The sequence below is a fragment of the Alligator mississippiensis genome, chromosome 5 (genome assembly GCF_030867095.1).
Source record: "Alligator mississippiensis isolate rAllMis1 chromosome 5, rAllMis1, whole genome shotgun sequence".
Taxonomy (NCBI): Eukaryota; Metazoa; Chordata; order Crocodylia; family Alligatoridae; genus Alligator; species Alligator mississippiensis.
Genome location: NC_081828.1, coordinates 72,317,223 through 72,335,640, shown reverse-complemented (window position 1 = coordinate 72,335,640; position 18,418 = coordinate 72,317,223).

Here is an 18,418-nt window from a genome sequence, read left to right as displayed (position 1 = left end):
TTTAATCACTAAATAAATGTATTGCTGTCTATTAAAAACAGGAAGGACTACAGCAATAAGGCAGTACCACATGGTGGTCCACATCGTATTCTTTGGCTTTGCCAAGGAGTCAGAGTGCAAACCTTCTGAATTAAAAAGAATTTTTTATGACAGCACTGTCCTGTAGTGCAAATCAATCAATCACTGTCTTTTGAGCTCTCTTGGACATTTAGGATTCCAAAGACAGAGTCCTCTACTTATATTTACAGAGAATACACTGAGAAAGAGGCAGGTAGATCAGCCACTAGCATGCTATGTACTGGATCCCAGCATGATACGTAATAATGACCTGTCAGGAAAGTAGGCTGTGTACCATCACACTGTGAAATATCCTGGGGGATTTTCTTTATGAATTCTAAAAAGATTCAGCAGGCCTTCAGGCAAGAATGAAGTCACACACAATTTAAATATTGTTTCATGCTTCCTTTTTAGGAAGCATTACTTCTTTCTTTGGTCTGTTTTAATCTATACTTCTTAAAATTATCAAAATAACATGGATGCCCTGAAATGACCATTTTTCTCCTTCCACAGATGACTTTATTTTGGAAGTTTAAGATTTGCACTCTCACAACTTTTATCTCAGTAGGGGTTGGTAAAAAGCATTCAGGAAAAAATATTCTGTTAACTATTATCTGATCAGTTTAAACAGGAATTGATTTTAGTGTCTTCTTATCTTTGTAATTTGGGAGCAGTTTGCAAGTAGACGTGCATGATTGTGTGGGACAGGAGCACAGCATACTTCAGAAGTAGTAGTAACCACAACCACAGAGAGAACATATATATATATATATATATATATATATATATATGAGAGAGAAAAAGAGAGAGAGAGAGAGAGATCCATATCTATGTATCTATCTGTGTGTGTGCGCATGCATGCATATGTGCGCAAACATGTCTGTGTGCATGTGTGTGTGTGTGTGGTATAATCCTAAACATACAAGGTCAGCTTTGTCACATTTATAGAAAAACCTCGCTTGCAGGTCATGCTAAATCTAAACCTTTTAATTAAAACTTGCCATAGATTTTTTAGCTGATTTCTTTCTATTTTTCTTAAACTAAACTATAACTGCCACTTAAGTAATCTAGATTCTACAGGAAAAACTTCTTCTTGTCTCCCATGCGACTGGTGTATCTGCAGACATACTGTAGATTGCCAAAGTGGGCTTCATGCAGTTGGTAATGACCTTGTCCATACTTGTTCTCTCTCCCAGCTGCTATTCTTGATTAGCAGCAGCAGCAGCAGAATAGCTGATAATAACCAAAGGGAGTACTAGAAGAAAGAAGCATCCCTTGAAAGAGCAAAGAGAAGTTATGTGGCATTTTGGGGGGAGGGAAGGGGGTGCAGAAACATGATCTTATGAAATCTTTGTGTCATGCAGGTGCACATTAGAAGAAAGAAAGAAAATAGATGGTTGTTTGACTCTTACCTCCAACCCTCAAAGGATAGCATGAATATAGGCAAGAGACGTTTTTGGGTAGAAACAGCTTGTGTTTACTGTGTATGGACAACAGGGGGGAATCTTCACTTTATGAAAAAACATTTCCTTTTCTGTAACCCTGTCTTGTCCAAAGGAGACTTTTCTCTGTCTAAAAGGTGTTTAAAAATAATTAGGTGGGTCAGAAATGTTCTAGGATGATCTTTTCTGTATGTCACGGAAGGTGCTATGGATGAATCATACAGGCATGACTCATACAAAGAAATACAATTTAGATATCTACATAGGCTAGTATGCAAAGCTTAAAAAGGTCTTAATTTACATGAAAAACAGAATACAATGTGGGCACACACCTCATTTTCTCAGCAAGGTTTTACTGATAACAGCTATTCATAAGCTTCCTCATTTGGAGCTACATATTCTTTCACCCTCAACAACCAAAAAACAATGTCACAGATGAGAGCACCTCTGCCAATGAAAATCTCTCACTCCTTTTTTTTTTCCTCTTCCATTATTGAAGAGAACACATAAAAAAGTCAAACAAATAAACCTTTTTCTATAGTTAATTGCAATATAATTGTTACACCAGGAATCTACATTTAGAGAGGAAAAGATCAAGCTGCCCTTCTATACAAAAATCTTTTATCTTTATTTTCTTGAAATGAGCTCATGTGCTATAAAAGTAGGACTTGTCACAATAAATATATATATTTCATTGAATAGTACCGCATAAAATCTACATAACTTGTTAAAATATACAGTGAGTCATTCTTGCCCCAGGGCTGCACTATTATATGTTCTCTTCCTAAATACAGAGAAGCACACCTTTTAAAAAGATTTTCAATAGTGTACATGTATCTTACACATTAGATGTAGCAGCCTCCTTTTGGCTGTGTTCACCCTTGTGGCTTAGTTATCTCTTACATGCACAAATGATGATAGGTTTTTTTGCTGTAGAAAAAAGGGTGAATGAATAAAAGGAACGCAGTCTGCCTGTGGATAAAATATAGCCATTTACCAGACTTGCTTTCTAAATAAAGATTTGCATGGAAATGGCCAGATTTAAGAGAGGAAGAAAAAAAAACTAGGTAGATGCTCTTTTGTTTAAACAACAAAACAACCCCCCCCCCCCCACAACAACTAAGGGTTCAATCCATGTATACATGTCCTAATTTAACTTCTGGAGAGCACATCTCACTATCCTTGTCTAGTCACATAAGCAAGTGAGTATATGATTGTGAAGGGGATGATGACAGTGCTGTAGCTATAATATATTCAATGCAAGGTGCCCTTGTGCATGTATGATATACACTGGCATTTTAAATAATCAGATTGTAGCTATTTAAAGACTTGTTATGCCCTCATGGAAAAAAAAAAAACTATCAGACAATTTCACCTACATACAGTGATTTTGAAAACTATTTTGCCTATTTTATAACTAGTGGCATTTGCTCTAAAGCCTAATCTTTGTACCTAACTTCGTTCATCTGCTTTTGCCCTTTGTTTTTTATCTGACGTCACAGTCTTCTCTGTCATTTAACTTTCATGTTCCATGCGTTCAGGGGATAAGCGTCTACATTTTTTGAAAGAGAGAAAAAGAAAGGACAGACATGAAGTTATACAGCACAGTGGCAGGAATCCTGTTTGAAGTTCCTTTGTAAAATTACCGTAGTCAAATTTAAATTTCTCAACTACTGTATTTCAAAAAAACATCCAGATCAATGGATGAACTTCAAGTCCTAGTGCTATTTAATCAGAAAGGAGTTTTTATTTCTGTGGCAATTAGTATTTCATCAAGTTTCTAAAACTGAGAATATGCAGAAATGTTAGGTTGGATAGCATTGTGGTAATAAGTTCATACAGAGAAACTGCTTGCTTCATCTGGTCCATATTTCAGACAATAAACGATACTTATTTACTGATTGTACATGGCAGGATGATTAATCACAAATACATTTCAGCAAACAGATAAACTATTTAAAGTACAACCAGGAACAAAGATTCTAGGACTAAAACAAACCTTCTAGGTCAGTAAGTGTAGCCCCTTACTCTAACAGATACCAGGTTATATAATCCCTCTCATATATATAATAATCATCATCTTAAAAGTGTTTAGGTTTATTGCATCAACTATTCCTATTGGAAAGCTGTTCCAGAACCTTACTTTCCTAAGGTGAGGAACCTTCTTCTTGTTATTTAATGTTACTGAATTTTATTGATGGTCAGTTTATACCCATTTGATGCCAACATGGGATTTTAGCTTAAATTGCTCTCTGCCCTCTGTGGTGCTTGTGGCAGAAGGCCACATCTGTTTCTCCCCAAAAACTCTGCTCTGTGACAATTTGGTTAAGATGGGCCCTACGGAGGGTACACACCTTACCCTATCTCTTTAGGTAACCTGAGCTGGATACATTCCTGAGGGAGGGGGGAAACCCGCTCCCTCTGCCTATGTGATTGGCATCACATACCTGGGTGAGGGGCTTGGGCTACCTGGGGAGCTAGGAACTGCCAGTCTGCTAGCAACTAGTGATGCATTTCAAATTGGTTGGCTGACAGCCAACAGGTGCTGGCCTCCATTGGACCAGGTAAAAGAGGTCATAAGGGGTATATAAGTTAAGGACTGCCCAGGAGGATGGATCAGCAGCCATGAGGAAGACTCAGAGGGAGAGAAGAGCTGGACCATCTGAAACTTTCTCTCTCAAAACCCACTATCAAGGAACTGCCTGCATCCAGAGGGAATCTCCACCTGCCTCTGGATGATACCTGTAAATAAGCTACCTGAGATCTAACTAGATATATAGCTTGCAGTAACTCAATTGCGTGATCAAAGGCTACCCCAGCCACTTAGTTTGCTCTATGGGATTTCTCTAATATTGCTCTAACCTCTACCTTATTCCAACCCTACCCCTTGTAACCAATAAAGTTCTCCTTTGTACCTAGCATGGGAGACTTATTAGGACTGGGTCTACATTATGCCTTGGGGTCCTTTTGGTTCAGCTGACTAAGGGAGATCACTACTTGTGCTTCTGACTAAGGGAAGCATCTCAAGTTCTTGAAGTGAATCAAATACCTTCAAGGGCTACTAGGCCTGTGTTTCCCAGGGTGCGCAGAGCCAGAATCAAGCCCATCCCTTGGTAGTGGCAGTGTTACCTCCAGGCTAGCGGGTGTGCTGCAGGAAGGGGGTCGGCCAGAAGTGAGACACCCCCAGGAAGGCACTCGGAGCCTGGAAGGTTCCTGTTAGGCATAGTGAGGTGGGTGGCTCAATGCAGGAGCACCCCTTACTGTCCCACCACAGTGCTTACCCCTTGATATATTTAGAGAAAGTAACTAGCATATCCCCTTTCATCCTTCATTTTGACAGACTGAGGGTGCATCTACACAAGATACTGTACTGTGCAGTAAATGAATCTACTGGGCAGTAAAGTGTCACTAGTGAACTGTGCGCTAGGATACTGTGCATGAAAATAGGCTAACTAAAGATACAGGTACTAGATTTACTGTGCATTAGCTAAAGCTCAGTAGTGCATGTGTAGATACTGACCAGGAATAAATTTGGTCCTAGATTCATAGATTCATAGATGTTAGGGTCAGAAGGGACCTCAATAGATCATCGAGTCTGACCCCCTGCATAGGCAGGAAAGAGTGCTAGGTTCAGAAGACCCCAGCCAGATGCTTATCTAACCTCCTCTTGAAGACCCCGAGGGTAGGGGAGAGCACCACCTCCCTTGGGAGCCCTTGGGAGTGGCCCTTTGGCCACTCTAACTGTGAAGAAGTTCTTCCTAATGTCCAGTCTAAATCTGCTCTCTGCGAGCTTATAGCCATTATTTCTTGTGACCCCCAGGGGTGCCTTGGTGAGTACAGACTCACCAATTCCATTTTGTGCCCCCATGATGAATTTATAGGCAGCCACAAGGTCACCTCTCAACCTTCTCATGCGGAGGCTGAAGAGGTCCAGGTGCCCCAGTCTCTCCTCATAGGGCTTGGCTTCCAAGCCCTTAACCATACGAGTGGCCCTTCTCTGGACCCTCTCCAGGTTATCCACATCCCTCTTGAAGTGTGGCACCCAAAACTGCATGCAGTATTCCAACTGCAGTCTGACCAGCGCCCAATAGAGGGGAAGTATCACCTCCTTGGCTCTGTTTGTCATGCATCTGCTGATGCATGATAAAGAGCAGTTAGCTTTGCTGATGACTTTGTCACACTGACGACTCATGTTCATCTTGGAGTCCACTAGGACTCTGAGATCCCTTTCTGCTTCTGTGCTACCGAGCAGGTCATTTCCTAAGCAGTAGGTGTGCTGGACATTTTTCCTCCCTAGGTGCAGCACTTTGCATTTCTCCTTGTTAAATTGCATTCTATTGTTTTCTGCCTATTTGTCCAACCTGTCCAGGTCTGCCTGTAGTTGTTCCCTGCCCTCCGGTGTGTCCACTTCTCCCTACAGTTTTGTATCGTCCGCAAACTTGAACAGAGTACACTTCACTCCCTCATCCAAGTCACTGATGAAGACATTAAAGAGTATCGGTCCAAGGACCAAGCCCTGTGGAACCCCACTGCCCACATCCTTCCAGGTCGATACTGACCCATCCACCACCACCCTCTGGGTATGGCCCTCTAGCCATTTTGCCACCCACCGGACTGTGTAATCATCCAAGTCACAGCCTCTTAATTTGTTCACCAGTAAGGGGTGGGATACCATATCGAATGCCTTCCTGAAGTATAAGTAAACGATGTCTACCCCTACTCCTGCATCCGGGTGTTTTGTAACCTGGCTAGCCAGACCACCAGGTTAGCCAGACCACCTGGGAGCCAGCCTCTGGCAAGCATTTAGCCCCCTGGCCTGCCCCCTGGGCCTGGGCCAGCTGTTGCCTTCTCCTGGCCACTGTGAGTTCCTGCAATGAGTCTGTGTTAGTTGCAGCAGTGCTGCACAGCCCTGCCCTGACTCCCAGGGCTCTGCTGGCTGCTCCCTTGCTCCTGGGCATTGTGTCTCTCTGCCACAGGCACATGTTGGCTCCATCAAGCACCTGGCCTGATGCAAGGGACCTGTGGCTGTAGCTGCCTGTCCCCTGGGCACTGTGCCCTTTGCTAGTGGCTAGAAGCCAGAATCAACAGCACCTGGAGTCCCTGGCAGGGGCAGCCCCAGTGATGTCAGCATCCCCAACCCTGGGAAGAGCCACCTGGGGCTCCAGCTGGGCAGCAGAGGATACTGCTGACCTCATGACAATTTGGGGTGAAGCTGAGGTGCAGAGATGTTTCAGCCAGAGCTCATGGGCCAATGCCCACATATAGAAGGGCATGAGCTGCATGAAGAAGTACAGCCATGAGTGGTCCAGGAGGCAGTGTCAAATTAAGGTGAAGGCCCTGCAGGCTCAGTGAGTGCACATGACAGGCCACAACCAATGCTCTGGGATTGCCTGCAGGGCCATGCCCTGCATGTGAGAGCGGGAGAGGATCCACCCTCCCAGGACCCAGGCCCACTGGCGGCATATTGACTCCAGCATCAAAGGTCTGCCAGAGCTCCTGCTCCAGGGCAGCCTGAGGAGGACCCCTCAGGCCAGCAGTGCCAGCAATATGTATGTTTCCCACCCATGGCTTCATCATCCAGTGTGGACAGCCTGGGTGGGCACCTGCCCTGGCAATTGCAGGCATTCATCCGCAGTGTGGAGGACAGGCCATGGATAGCGCCAACCATGGCCAGATCCAGATCCTCCCTAGAGGGGGTCACTATCCATGAAGCCAGCCACTGGGCCTCCACATCTCAGCACCCAACAAGCCTGGCACCATGGGAGCAAACTGCCTGGCCTGCAGGAGAAGAAAAGGGGAAGATGGGTTGGAGCAGTCATGGCAGCTGCTGTTAGAAGTCAGCCCTGGTTTGGCCTGGGGAGGGGATCAGGAAGGCAGGCTGCCTGTGGCAAGTGCCAAGTGCCCTGCACCTGTGGAGGGAGTGGGGCTGGAGGGCTTAGCCAGAAGCTGCCTTTGGTAGGGGATACCCAACTAATTTACCATGGTCCTTGGGCAACTGTGCATGCACAGCCTCTTGGTACAGTGCATGTTATCTCTGAAATGTTGCAAACTCTGAAAAAGAGCCTCTCTGTCCTTGCTCTGCAGGTCCAGCAGCTGCTCATGGGGGAGAAGCACCAGCTGCCACTAGAGATGTGATGTCAGGGACAGCGTCCATGATGGCATGCCCCATCTGCATGTGCCACCTCTGACAGCACCACACCCAAGATCAGACCCTGCTCCTGGACTGGCTGGCCAGCATAGTGCAGTATTAGCTGGCAGACTCATAGGTCTTGCATGCCAAAGGCATGGCATGTGAATGGGAGAGGGCTGCACATGACAAGAAGCAGGCCACACAAGAGCAGGAGAGGAACAACGAGGAATGGGTATACCATGCTAGGCTCCTGAACCTCAAGGCGAGGCACATTGCCTTCCTCAAGAGAATGGTGGCTGCCTAGGAGTGGCAGGCCTCTGCGGTAGCTCAGGCAGTGGCATCCTGGCCCTGGCAAACTCCTTTGTGTAGGCAGCTGCCCAGCCACTAGCCCTAGCCTGCCTGCTGCCTGGCAGCCACCCACCACCCAGCTCCAGCCACCAGCCCCCAGCCCTGGCCTGCCTGGCAACCACCTACCACCAGCCACTAACCTCAGTCCCTGTCCTAGTCCAGTTGGTTTTGAAGGAGGTCCAGAAGCATTTTCTTGGCTGCCATGTGACCCCTGAGTGAGAGATGGCCTCCTCTTGGCCCAGCCCCATGAAGGAGAAAGGGTAGCAGACTGGACAGTGCCTGCCCTCACCTCTGCCTGGCAGAGGCCCCAGTTCACACCCATGGTGATGCTGCCAGAGGCTGGGGTGCCAGGTGCTTCACCCCAGGCTCCATGCCACAGGTGCCTCCCTCATACTACACCAACCACAGTCTTGTAAATAGTTGCATGGGGAACCATGTATTTTACTAGTGGTGGGTGTTGTTGTTTGGGGAGGGTTGTTAGAATGGGGTGGTGGTGGTAGGAATAAGCATCACTAGAAAATATTATTGGGGGGCGCGGGCTGGGCAGAGTGGAGCCCACCTGACCCTATCCCTTCCTCCTGCAGAGCCATTCTGGGGCCAGTGCAAGCTGGTGCTGTTCACGTGGTGGGGTCTCTGGGTGTGGTGCTGCAGTGGTGGTAGTGCTGCATCCACTGTTGCCAGTCCAGTTTGGGGGGCCTAAGCCCTGTTAGCCCAAGCCTTCTGCCACCTATGGGGGTGGGAGGGAGTGTGTTGTGTTGAGGGAAATAAAGATTATTGATGGGAAACTGTTCAGATATTGTGTGGTTCTGGGGGTGCACTGTGGGCCTGGTGTCTGTGGGCAGCAGCCTAGGAACGCTGCCGCAGGTGATGGGGGAGAAGGTGGTTCACAGGTGCCTTTCAGACATGGTGCTCTGTCCACCACTTGGGGGAAGGGAAGGAAGCATTCATGGTGTATTTTCCACAGACTAACAGGATAGCATCCTTGGGCAGGCTTTAGAGATCCCTGTCAGGCTGAGCCTGCCCACCCCTTGGAGACTCCTGCCAGGCTGAACCTGCCTACCCCTTGGAAATCCCTGTCAGGCTAAGCCTGCCTGCCTCCTGGAGACCTCTGCCAGGCCTCAAGGCTGCCAGGATGAGCCCTTACTCCCACTCGCTGAAGCCCCCTGGCACCTGGGCAGCTCCCCCTTGCTACTGCAGGAGGCCAGAGCAGGGCAGGAGCATCCCTGGATCTGCTTAATCCTATAAGGACTGAATCTACTACCAACAGGGTGCATGTGTAGATGCCTTCCCAGGCTGGCTTACTGGGAGTGTCTACACATTCATTAATGCACTGTAATTATGGTGCATTATTTAGTCTCTGTAATTACAGGTACTAACTTAATGCACCATAATTGGTGCTACTGTACATTACCATAGATGTATGGTTTTTATGTGATGCTAATGTGCAGTAGATTAATTCTACTGTGCATTAGAGCATTAGCACAGTTTTTTGCCAGCTGTGCTAATGCACAATAGAATTAGTCTACTGTGACATTAGCGTCTCTAGTACATGTGCCCACTGTACAGTAATTTACTGTAAAGTAAGTCTAAATAGCATTAATTGCATATGTAGACATGCTCTGAGTCAATTTTTTAAATCCCTTTATAAAACAGTCTTTCTATTTCCTGGATTATTCTAGTAACCATCCTTCCTGAAACCTATTCATTTTCACTTAAATTGATTTGCTGTGCACAAATACCAATGCAAATGTAGACTGCAATGCTTTATTGAGTAGCTAATTAGTCAACTCCGCAATAAAGCACAACTATGTATGCACCCAGTGAGAGGTAGGATACTGGGCTAGATGGACCTGTGATCTGACTCAGTATGGCATTTCATATATTTTTAACATTACAGTTCTTTGCCACTTTGAATACTCTGGTTACATATAAGAGATGAGATATTCCAATCTATTTTAAATTATAGGTAAAATGTTCCATGTTTGTTTGAAAATCAGTTTCAAATACAGTCTTATTCAACATATACTTTTTCTATTGAAGTGTCTTAAAAATAAATGTATTTGGAATTTTCCATGGACATTCAAAAGCATTTTACCTATAAGATTGCAGTTTGAATATAATATAGGTCAGCAGAAAGAAGCTGAAATTAACTGTATGAGCCAAATACTATAGTTCTGTGGCCTTTGTGGAATGAGTTCAGTGCTTTCAGTCTATTTCCTAGTGCAAATTTGTTTGAATTGGAAAATGACCATCACTAAGTAATTAACATCTTGTCAGTCTCAATAGAAAGGCCAGGGACTGAATAAAGTTAATGTTTTCATATCTACTATCTTGAAAATATTTCCTTTCAGCCCCTACATATGAGTTCAACATATAATTATTTACACGTTTAATAAATAAAGATATGGCTCATCCAACAACAGTGAAGTCAATAGGAATGTTTTCCTTTAACGTCAGTGGAAATGGGACCAGCTCCTAAATTACTGATATATTTATTGGGGGGGGGGGATATACGTTTTGCTATATACCTGTAACAGACAGTAACAGAAAGGATACTCACTCATTGGGGGTGTCCCACAGCAAGCCAAAACTTGGGTGAGCCTGGAAGATTTTTATCCCCCTGAAGACACAGAATGAAAGGACTGGAGCAATTCTACCTTCAGGCCCTGGAAAGAGGTTCCCTGAAAGAGTCCCAGAATTCTGCAGCCAGGCTGGGCCAGCCACTGAGATCTGGTATGGAAGGTTGGCCACTGGGGACAGTTGGGGAACTGAGGAAGGGACAAACCACTGCAGAGAGACTGCAGGGATCTTACTAAGGGGGCTGGAGTTGTGAATGTGGGAGGCTCCAGGAGCTGAGCCACCTGTACATGAAAGAAATGAAAAGAACCCAGGAGTGAGCCCTGGGTCTGATTAAAGGGGAAGTACCCGGGTTTGGGAGTTGGTGAATGGGCATAGCTCTCTGCCCTTTAGTGGCTTCTCATGTGGGGGGCCCTGAGGGGAGACCAGCCTCAGCTAGCGAGAGTGCAGCTGATGACAAGAGGAGAGGGGGGCCCCACTAGAGAAGCTCTAACCCTGAGTGTCAAATAGGACCATGGGAGTGAGCAACCAGGAAAGTATACCCACCAGCCCTCCTTGAGGGAAGAAAGGGATGTCATGGGGAGGAGGCAGTGTATGTGTTACAGGAGGCCAAGCAAGGGCACCAGCCATCATCAGATGTAGAGCCCCGGGGCTATTGAGGGAGTTCCCATTGCACCCACACCTGATTGATTATGCTTGCTTGAACTAAGGGGACTTCAAGACAACAGTAGTCAACTGAAAGATTGTTATTCTGGGTGTCTATGACAGACCTACTGGGACTGTATCATTTTTTCAAAAGAGGGGTTGTCTCTATTTTGTTTATTTTCAGTTTTGGATGCACGTAAGGTTTTGTTTCCTTTGGGTGCCTTACAGTATGGGGAATAGACCTACTGTCACTCTACCAGGGGTGTCATCACCTACCTATACAAGTATATAAGTTGTTACAAAGTTAAATGGATTTATGAGCATTGAGTTCATTAGGATTATTCCCTAAGTTAATTGCTATGAATTAAACCTTAGAATACATAGCGGAGTATTATACAAATATAAATATATGTATGTATATAAATATCTGAATATAAATTCATATGTATCTATTAAGGCTGTGCAAAATGGCACCGTTCCATTTCGCCTTGCATTTCAGTGGGTCAATTGAATAGTGTTTCATCTTGAATTTCATTTTGAGTTGAAACAGCTGTTCCATTCCATTCCATCAAAACAGAAAGGCTGTTTTGATGCTGTTTTGAGTTTTGCTGGGGAGTGGAAGTCAGCCCAGCTGGGCTGACTCCCCCCCCCATGCTAGATCGTGCCAGGGGCAGGTGGCAGCCCAGCTGGGCTGCTTCCTGATCCCCTGTGCTAGATTGCACCAGGGGTGGAAGGCAGCCCAGCTCGATCTGGTGCAAACTAGTGTGGGGATTGGAAAGCAGTCCAGCTGGGCTGCTTTCCACCCCTGGTGTTATCTAGCACAGAGGACCAGGAAGCAGCCCAGCTGGGCTGCCTTCCACACCCTACTGGATCTTGTGCTGGGGATGGGAAGTCAGCCCAGCTGGACTGACTTCCCATCCCCAGCCTATGGTCAAAACGTTTCACCTTTCAAAACATTTTAAGCAGCCTTGTTTTGTTCCGAGGCTATTTCAAGGACCTTTGTTTTGTTTTGATTTTGCTGTTTCAACCTCAAAATTGGCCAAAACAGTGTCAAAATGAAATGGTTGCCAAAATTTTGCACAGCCCTAGTATCTATACATATTGTAAATACCTACCTGTTCTGTCACAGTGGTGTTACAGGAGGTATCCCCCATATTGGGATCTTGAGGATCTTTGTTAGGCCAAAGGAACCAAAAGGATGGGTCTAGCTGGTGCCCCAGGCTAGGGACAGACATTCAAAAAGTCCAAGCCTGAATTGATTAACGCTTTGCAGTTTAGTCTAAGCTGTACAACTTAAACTGATGAATAACTGGACAGACATTTTCTGTTAAATCAGGAAATGCAGCCACATGCCTGTAGTGGTTCAAGCCTGAAGCTGGGGGATGCTAAAGCATGCCTGCCAACCACTGCCAAAGGGGAGGGAAGAGAGAGACTCTCCAAGGCTCTCACCCTTCTCTGGTGAAGCTGAGGGGGCACCAGCCGGGGCTGGCACAACACACAGGATGCCAGCCACCAACAGGGGGAGGGGGCAGCTGCTGCCAGACTGACGAGTGGAGTTGGAGAAAAAGTCCTTTTTCTGAAGCAAGCATGTATTAAACACAGCAATTTGCAAAGCATACAGCAGGGAACTAACAACAATCTTCACCTAAGCTAAGATACAGCCCAGTAACACACAGCACACACAACTTAGTTTAACTTAAAATGTAAACCAGGAAGACAAGAATTAGTTTAACTAATCCTGAGGGCAGAGTGTCTCCTTACAGCTAGGCATTCATAAATGCTTTGTTTAGGTATTCCCACTTTTTACACATTTTGCTTTATAATGTAAATGTAGCTCTCTGCATTATTTGGTGAAGCTGTCTGCAACTCTCCTTAACTACATCTCCAGCATGTGTGATGATTGTCAGATCTTTGCCCACACTTCCCACCTCTCAGTCTTATCCAGCAGGTCTTGGCTCTGAGCTCACAGGTGCAGGGCTTGGATCTTCACACAGGGGACTAGCTTGCCTCTCTTTCCCTGCTTCAGGACATTCTGTGGAATTAATCCCCTCCCTGCCTGGCTGCAGGCAAGCTGCAAATACTGCAACCAAACCTACGGGGGCTCCAGGGAAGAGAGAGGACAGAGAGAAGAATTAACTCCATCCCTGCCTGGCTGCAGGCAAGTCATGGAGGTATGACTGGGTCTGGCAAACCCTAGCTGCAGTCCCCAGGGTTTGCCAGTGGAGCAGGGAAGGGAGGGTGTCACAGGTCAGCCGGGCACTGTGAGTGTATCAATTTAGTTGCAGGCTGACTGAGTGCTGCAACTGTATCAGCCACTGGGCTGTTTGGTTCAGGATTGAGGAGGTGAAGTTGGGAGTGAAGCAATGACAAGTTTCACTTATAACAGTAAAAATCAATTTTACTTATAACAGGAAAAAACATAGTTTGCACATATAACAGTTAATAAAAAGGTTAAGCTAATAAGCAGACAACATAACAATAAAAGTTAAAAATTGGCAGTGAGAATAAAAACAGATGGACAAATTGACAAAGAGTTCCCACTTGGTTAGCAACTTATCGATAGTCCCTCAGTGTCAGGTACACGTCAAGTTGATTCAGCAAAGTCAGGCATCCCCGATCCACACTGTCGGAGGAAATACCGGGGAAGTTCCCTCAGTCAGGATCTGGTCCTCTCTCACACTGGGAGTAAGGGATCTGGGGGCATGAGACAACAACGACCATTTTGTTCCATCCTTCCTGCTGGTCACTTAATGTGTGTGTTCTTTTATATCCTGTTCTATGCTAATCTGTTGGCTTTAGAGCCACTCACAATCTTACCCTATAGCTGTTACCCTATGGGGTTAAAAGGTGTTAGAAATTATTATAATATTACCCTATGGGGTTAAAAGGTGTTAGAAATTATTATAATAGGTTACTGCCCAAGCTTGGGTTTACCCAATAAGAAATCACACCACATCACTTTGGGGTCTGAGATTAGCATTATTCCTGCCCAAGTTCAGCCTACTTAAAATTTTTTTAAAGATATGTTAATTATACCTTGTGGTTAGGTTTGTTAATCTTACTGACCTGAAGCAAAAAATTATTAAATCAGCTAAGTCTGCAGTTTATTCTTTTAGTTCTGCTTTTAAAACTTATTCCAGTCTCATGATTGATACAAATAGTTATATATAACATTACGGTTATACTCCAGATAGACAGGAAGCATTTGCAGGAAGCAGTTTCATAAGCTCTATTTTAGCCAATATTTATTATTGGCTAAAATCAGCCAATCTTATCAGATACTCTCAATAAACAGATTTATTTTTTTTCTATAAGTTGCTCATTAACTCTTTTGGTTCTGGCCATCATGGGAGGGAGAGTGGACATAGGGAGAAATTTGCCTCAGGGGCCATGGCAGGCCAGTGTCTGGCCACATCCTTCCCCTGTTCTGGCTAGAGAGTAGAGGAAAGGGGCCAGCCCAGCTCACCAGAGCAGAGAGCAGAGCTTCGCCCAGCCCAGAAAGCATGCCAGGATGCTGGGGGAGTCTGGTTTAACTTAAACCAACAAGGGGTCTGGGACAGACATTGCATAAACTGGTTTGACCCAAATCAGTTAAGTCTAATGTTACATTCAACCAGGTTCATCTAAAACCAGTTTCAGCCATTTTCAAACTGGATTATATGCACTGAACATCTGTTCTGTTACAGGTTTAAACAAGTTTCTGATCACTTAAACTGGTTTATAAGTAATGTCTGTCCCTAGCCTCAGGGTTCCACAAATTGCCACTGGCAGCAGTTATCACCCCACAGTGGGCTGTTATCTACCTTTTGCATATTGTATAAGGGAAGTGGTAACAAATGCTGATTTACTGAATTTTAATTTTAGTGGCATGCTACAAACATCCTAGCTATGATAGACATAAAAACATTGATGCTTCCATCGCAAAGCACAAAGCCTGAAAGGAGATGTTACAAGACCATATATTAAATAATTCAAATATACTACTTATAGCTTTATTTTAAAATATTAGTAGTAGTGATTTATGTAACCAAATGTATTAGATGCTATTTGCTACAATAGATATATTTTTGTTAAAATGCTTGCATGTGTTATAAAAACAAAACATCCTTGCCAGAGAAGATATTTATTTATTTTTTTAATGTAAATTGAATTAATGCAATGACATTTATGCTATACATACTGAAGTCTTACAAGCTTTAACACCTAGTCTGGCAATTCAACCAACTGTATCCCCAAGGATGACCTATTATTGAAAGAGAATTACTATGTTATTACTGATAACATGACTAATTGTAAAGGCTAAGTTTAAGATCATAGGAAAATAGGGCTGGAAAGCACCTCATGAGCTCACCTACTCCAGATGTTACTCAGGGCAGGATCATCCCTGACTACCATCCCAGTTAAGTGTGTATCTAACCTGCCCTTATCATTTCCAGCAATGGAGATTCCACAACTTCTCTAGGTAGCCTGTTCCAATACTTAACCACCAACTTAGTTGGAAAGTTCTTCGTAATCTCCAAGCTAAATTTCCTCTTTTACAATTTGAGATGGTTGCTTCTGGTCCTGTCCACTACAACCACAGAGATAAGTCCAGCTCCATGCCCCCTGTAATCTCAATGTAGGTATTTGAAGACTGTTATCAAATATCCCTTCAGTCTTCTCTTCTCCAGCTCTAATCCTAGTTCTTTCAGCCTTTCCTCATAAGTCATGCCTCCCAGGCCCCTAATCATTTTTACTGTTCTGTGCTAGACTTTCTAAAACTGTCCACATCCTTTTTGAAGAGTGGGGCTCAAAACTGGACACAGTACTCCAGGTGTGGCTTCACCATTGGCAAGTAGAGTAAGAGAATCACTTTTCTTGTTTTGCAAGAGATGCTTCTGTTCACACAGAACAAGAGCAACATTATTGCTATATTCAATTTAAAGGCCACTGTAACCCCCAGGTCTTTGTAAGCAGTACTGAAGCCTAGCCAATCATTCCCAAGTCTGTATTTGTACATGAAATTATTCCATCTAAAGTGCAGGACTTTACACTTATCCTTGTTGAATTTCATCTTGTTTAGAACCACCTCTTCAGTTTATCCAGATCCTAGCCCTGCCCTCTAGAGCATGTGAACTCTACCCAGCATAGTATCATCTACAAATTTGCTAAGCATGCACTCAATCCCTTTGTCCATGCCAGGGAGATGGGGTGGCAACCCTTTCAGCAGGTGTACCACAAATTAGGTCTGCACCCTCCCCCAAGTGCCGCTCCAATTCCCTTTCTTCTGCCTAGTCAACCACTCTGTTGTTCTGCTTTCTGTTCCCTAATGTATCTGCTGCTGTGCTTCCTGTCCCCTCCCCAAGCTGCCATGTGACACAGACAAAGGCTGCCCATACCTCTTCTGGTCCTTGTGCTGCAGGTTGATCACTCCTTATCCAAACCTTTGGAAGACATTAAAGAATATCAGACCTAGAATAGACCCTTGGGGAATTTCACTTGATATTCCTCCCAACTAGACATTAAGTCATTGATAACTACTTATTGAGCCCAATCGAACCAGTTATGTATGCATGTTACAGTTTTTTCATCTAGTCTATATTTCCTTATCTTATTAAGGAGAATGTTGAGGGAGACTGTGTCAAAAGCCTTGTTTACATCAAGGTATGTCACATCCACTGCTGTCCCTCTACCCTGCCCCCAAGAGGTATGACTTGCTTATGGTGAACTGATGCTGGCTGTTTCTGATCACCTTGTTCTCCTCTAGATGTTTCAGAATAAATGCCTTGAGGTCTTGCTGCACGTTCTTCCCAAGTATCAAGATCAGGTTGACAGATGTGTAATTTCTTTTACCTGCTTCTTCCTTGTCTTAAAAATGGACACTATGTTTGTCCTTTTCCAATTATCTGGGACCTCACCTGACTTCCACAAGTCCTCAAAGAGCATCAACAATGGCTCTGAAATAACCTCATCCAATTCTTTCAGTACCCTAGGGAGCACCCCATGCAGCCCTGCTGACTTAAAGCATCTAGCTTCTCTAAGTAATCCCTAACTTATGTCATTACTCTAGGCAGTTTGATCCCACCGCCATAATTGCTGCCAACTCTGCTTTTCATCTGGTAGCTGCCCCTAGTTGTGATGACTGAAGCTAAAAAAGCATTACTAGTTCATTCTTCTCTGTATCACCTGTAACTAGATTGCCTTCCACAGTCTGTAAGGGACCTGTGTTTTCTCTGGTCTTTCTCTGACTCTTGACACACCTGTAGAATACATTTCTATTGGCTTTTATGTTCTTTGCCAGCTGCATCTCAAATCATGCTTTTACCTTCCTAATTTTCTCCATGTACCCTCATGCAATACTCTTATACTCTTCCCTAGTAATATGACCAAGTGTCCACCTTTTTGAAGATTTCCATTTTGAGTTTCAGCTCATTGAAAAGATCACTGTCCAGCCAGGCTAGTCTGTAGTTGAACTTCTCATTCTTCTGTTGCATCAGGATGGCTTGTTCATGTGTTCTTAACACAGCCTCCTTGAAGTACAACCAGAGCTCTTGAACTCCGCTTACCTTCAGACTAGCCTTCCAGGGAATTCTGCCCACCTGAGAGGCAAGTCCTTGACAATAAACACATGATAACTGTTGCTTATTCTATTGTTAATATAATGTCACAGTAAGTTTTTTTAAACACATACTTTTTTTACAACAAACCTAATTGTTAAGGAAGATTTAAAGAAGGTTTTCATATTTAATGCATTTTAGCCTGTAAACATCATCATCTCATTTTCCCAAGATTCCATTATATCCAAAACTGTGGAAATACACATATTTTAACTTGAATAAATACATATTTTCCCTTTAATCTATGGATGAGAACACATGTATGTTTAGAGAAAACAGTGGTGTTAAAACACCAGACTGGGAGTTGAGAGAAATGTGATCCATCTATGCTGGTTAATACATGGGACCAGGGAGGAATTTCTTTTCATTCTATTGCCATGACATGTTGGTGGTGGGGGTGGGGGGGTTATTTTTTGTTGAGTTTTTTTGTCTTCCTCAGACAAATGTTGGGATTTTGATTGGTGTGGGCCAGTACTCGTGCTGGGACTTAAACTCAGAGGTTCCTAGTTAGAGGGTCTTGCCCTCTGTCCTGGGTCAAACCAGTCACCACATTTGGGATCAGCAAGAATTTTAACCCATGGCATTGCCAGCCTTGACCATTTTCAAGGGGCCTAGGTCAAGCT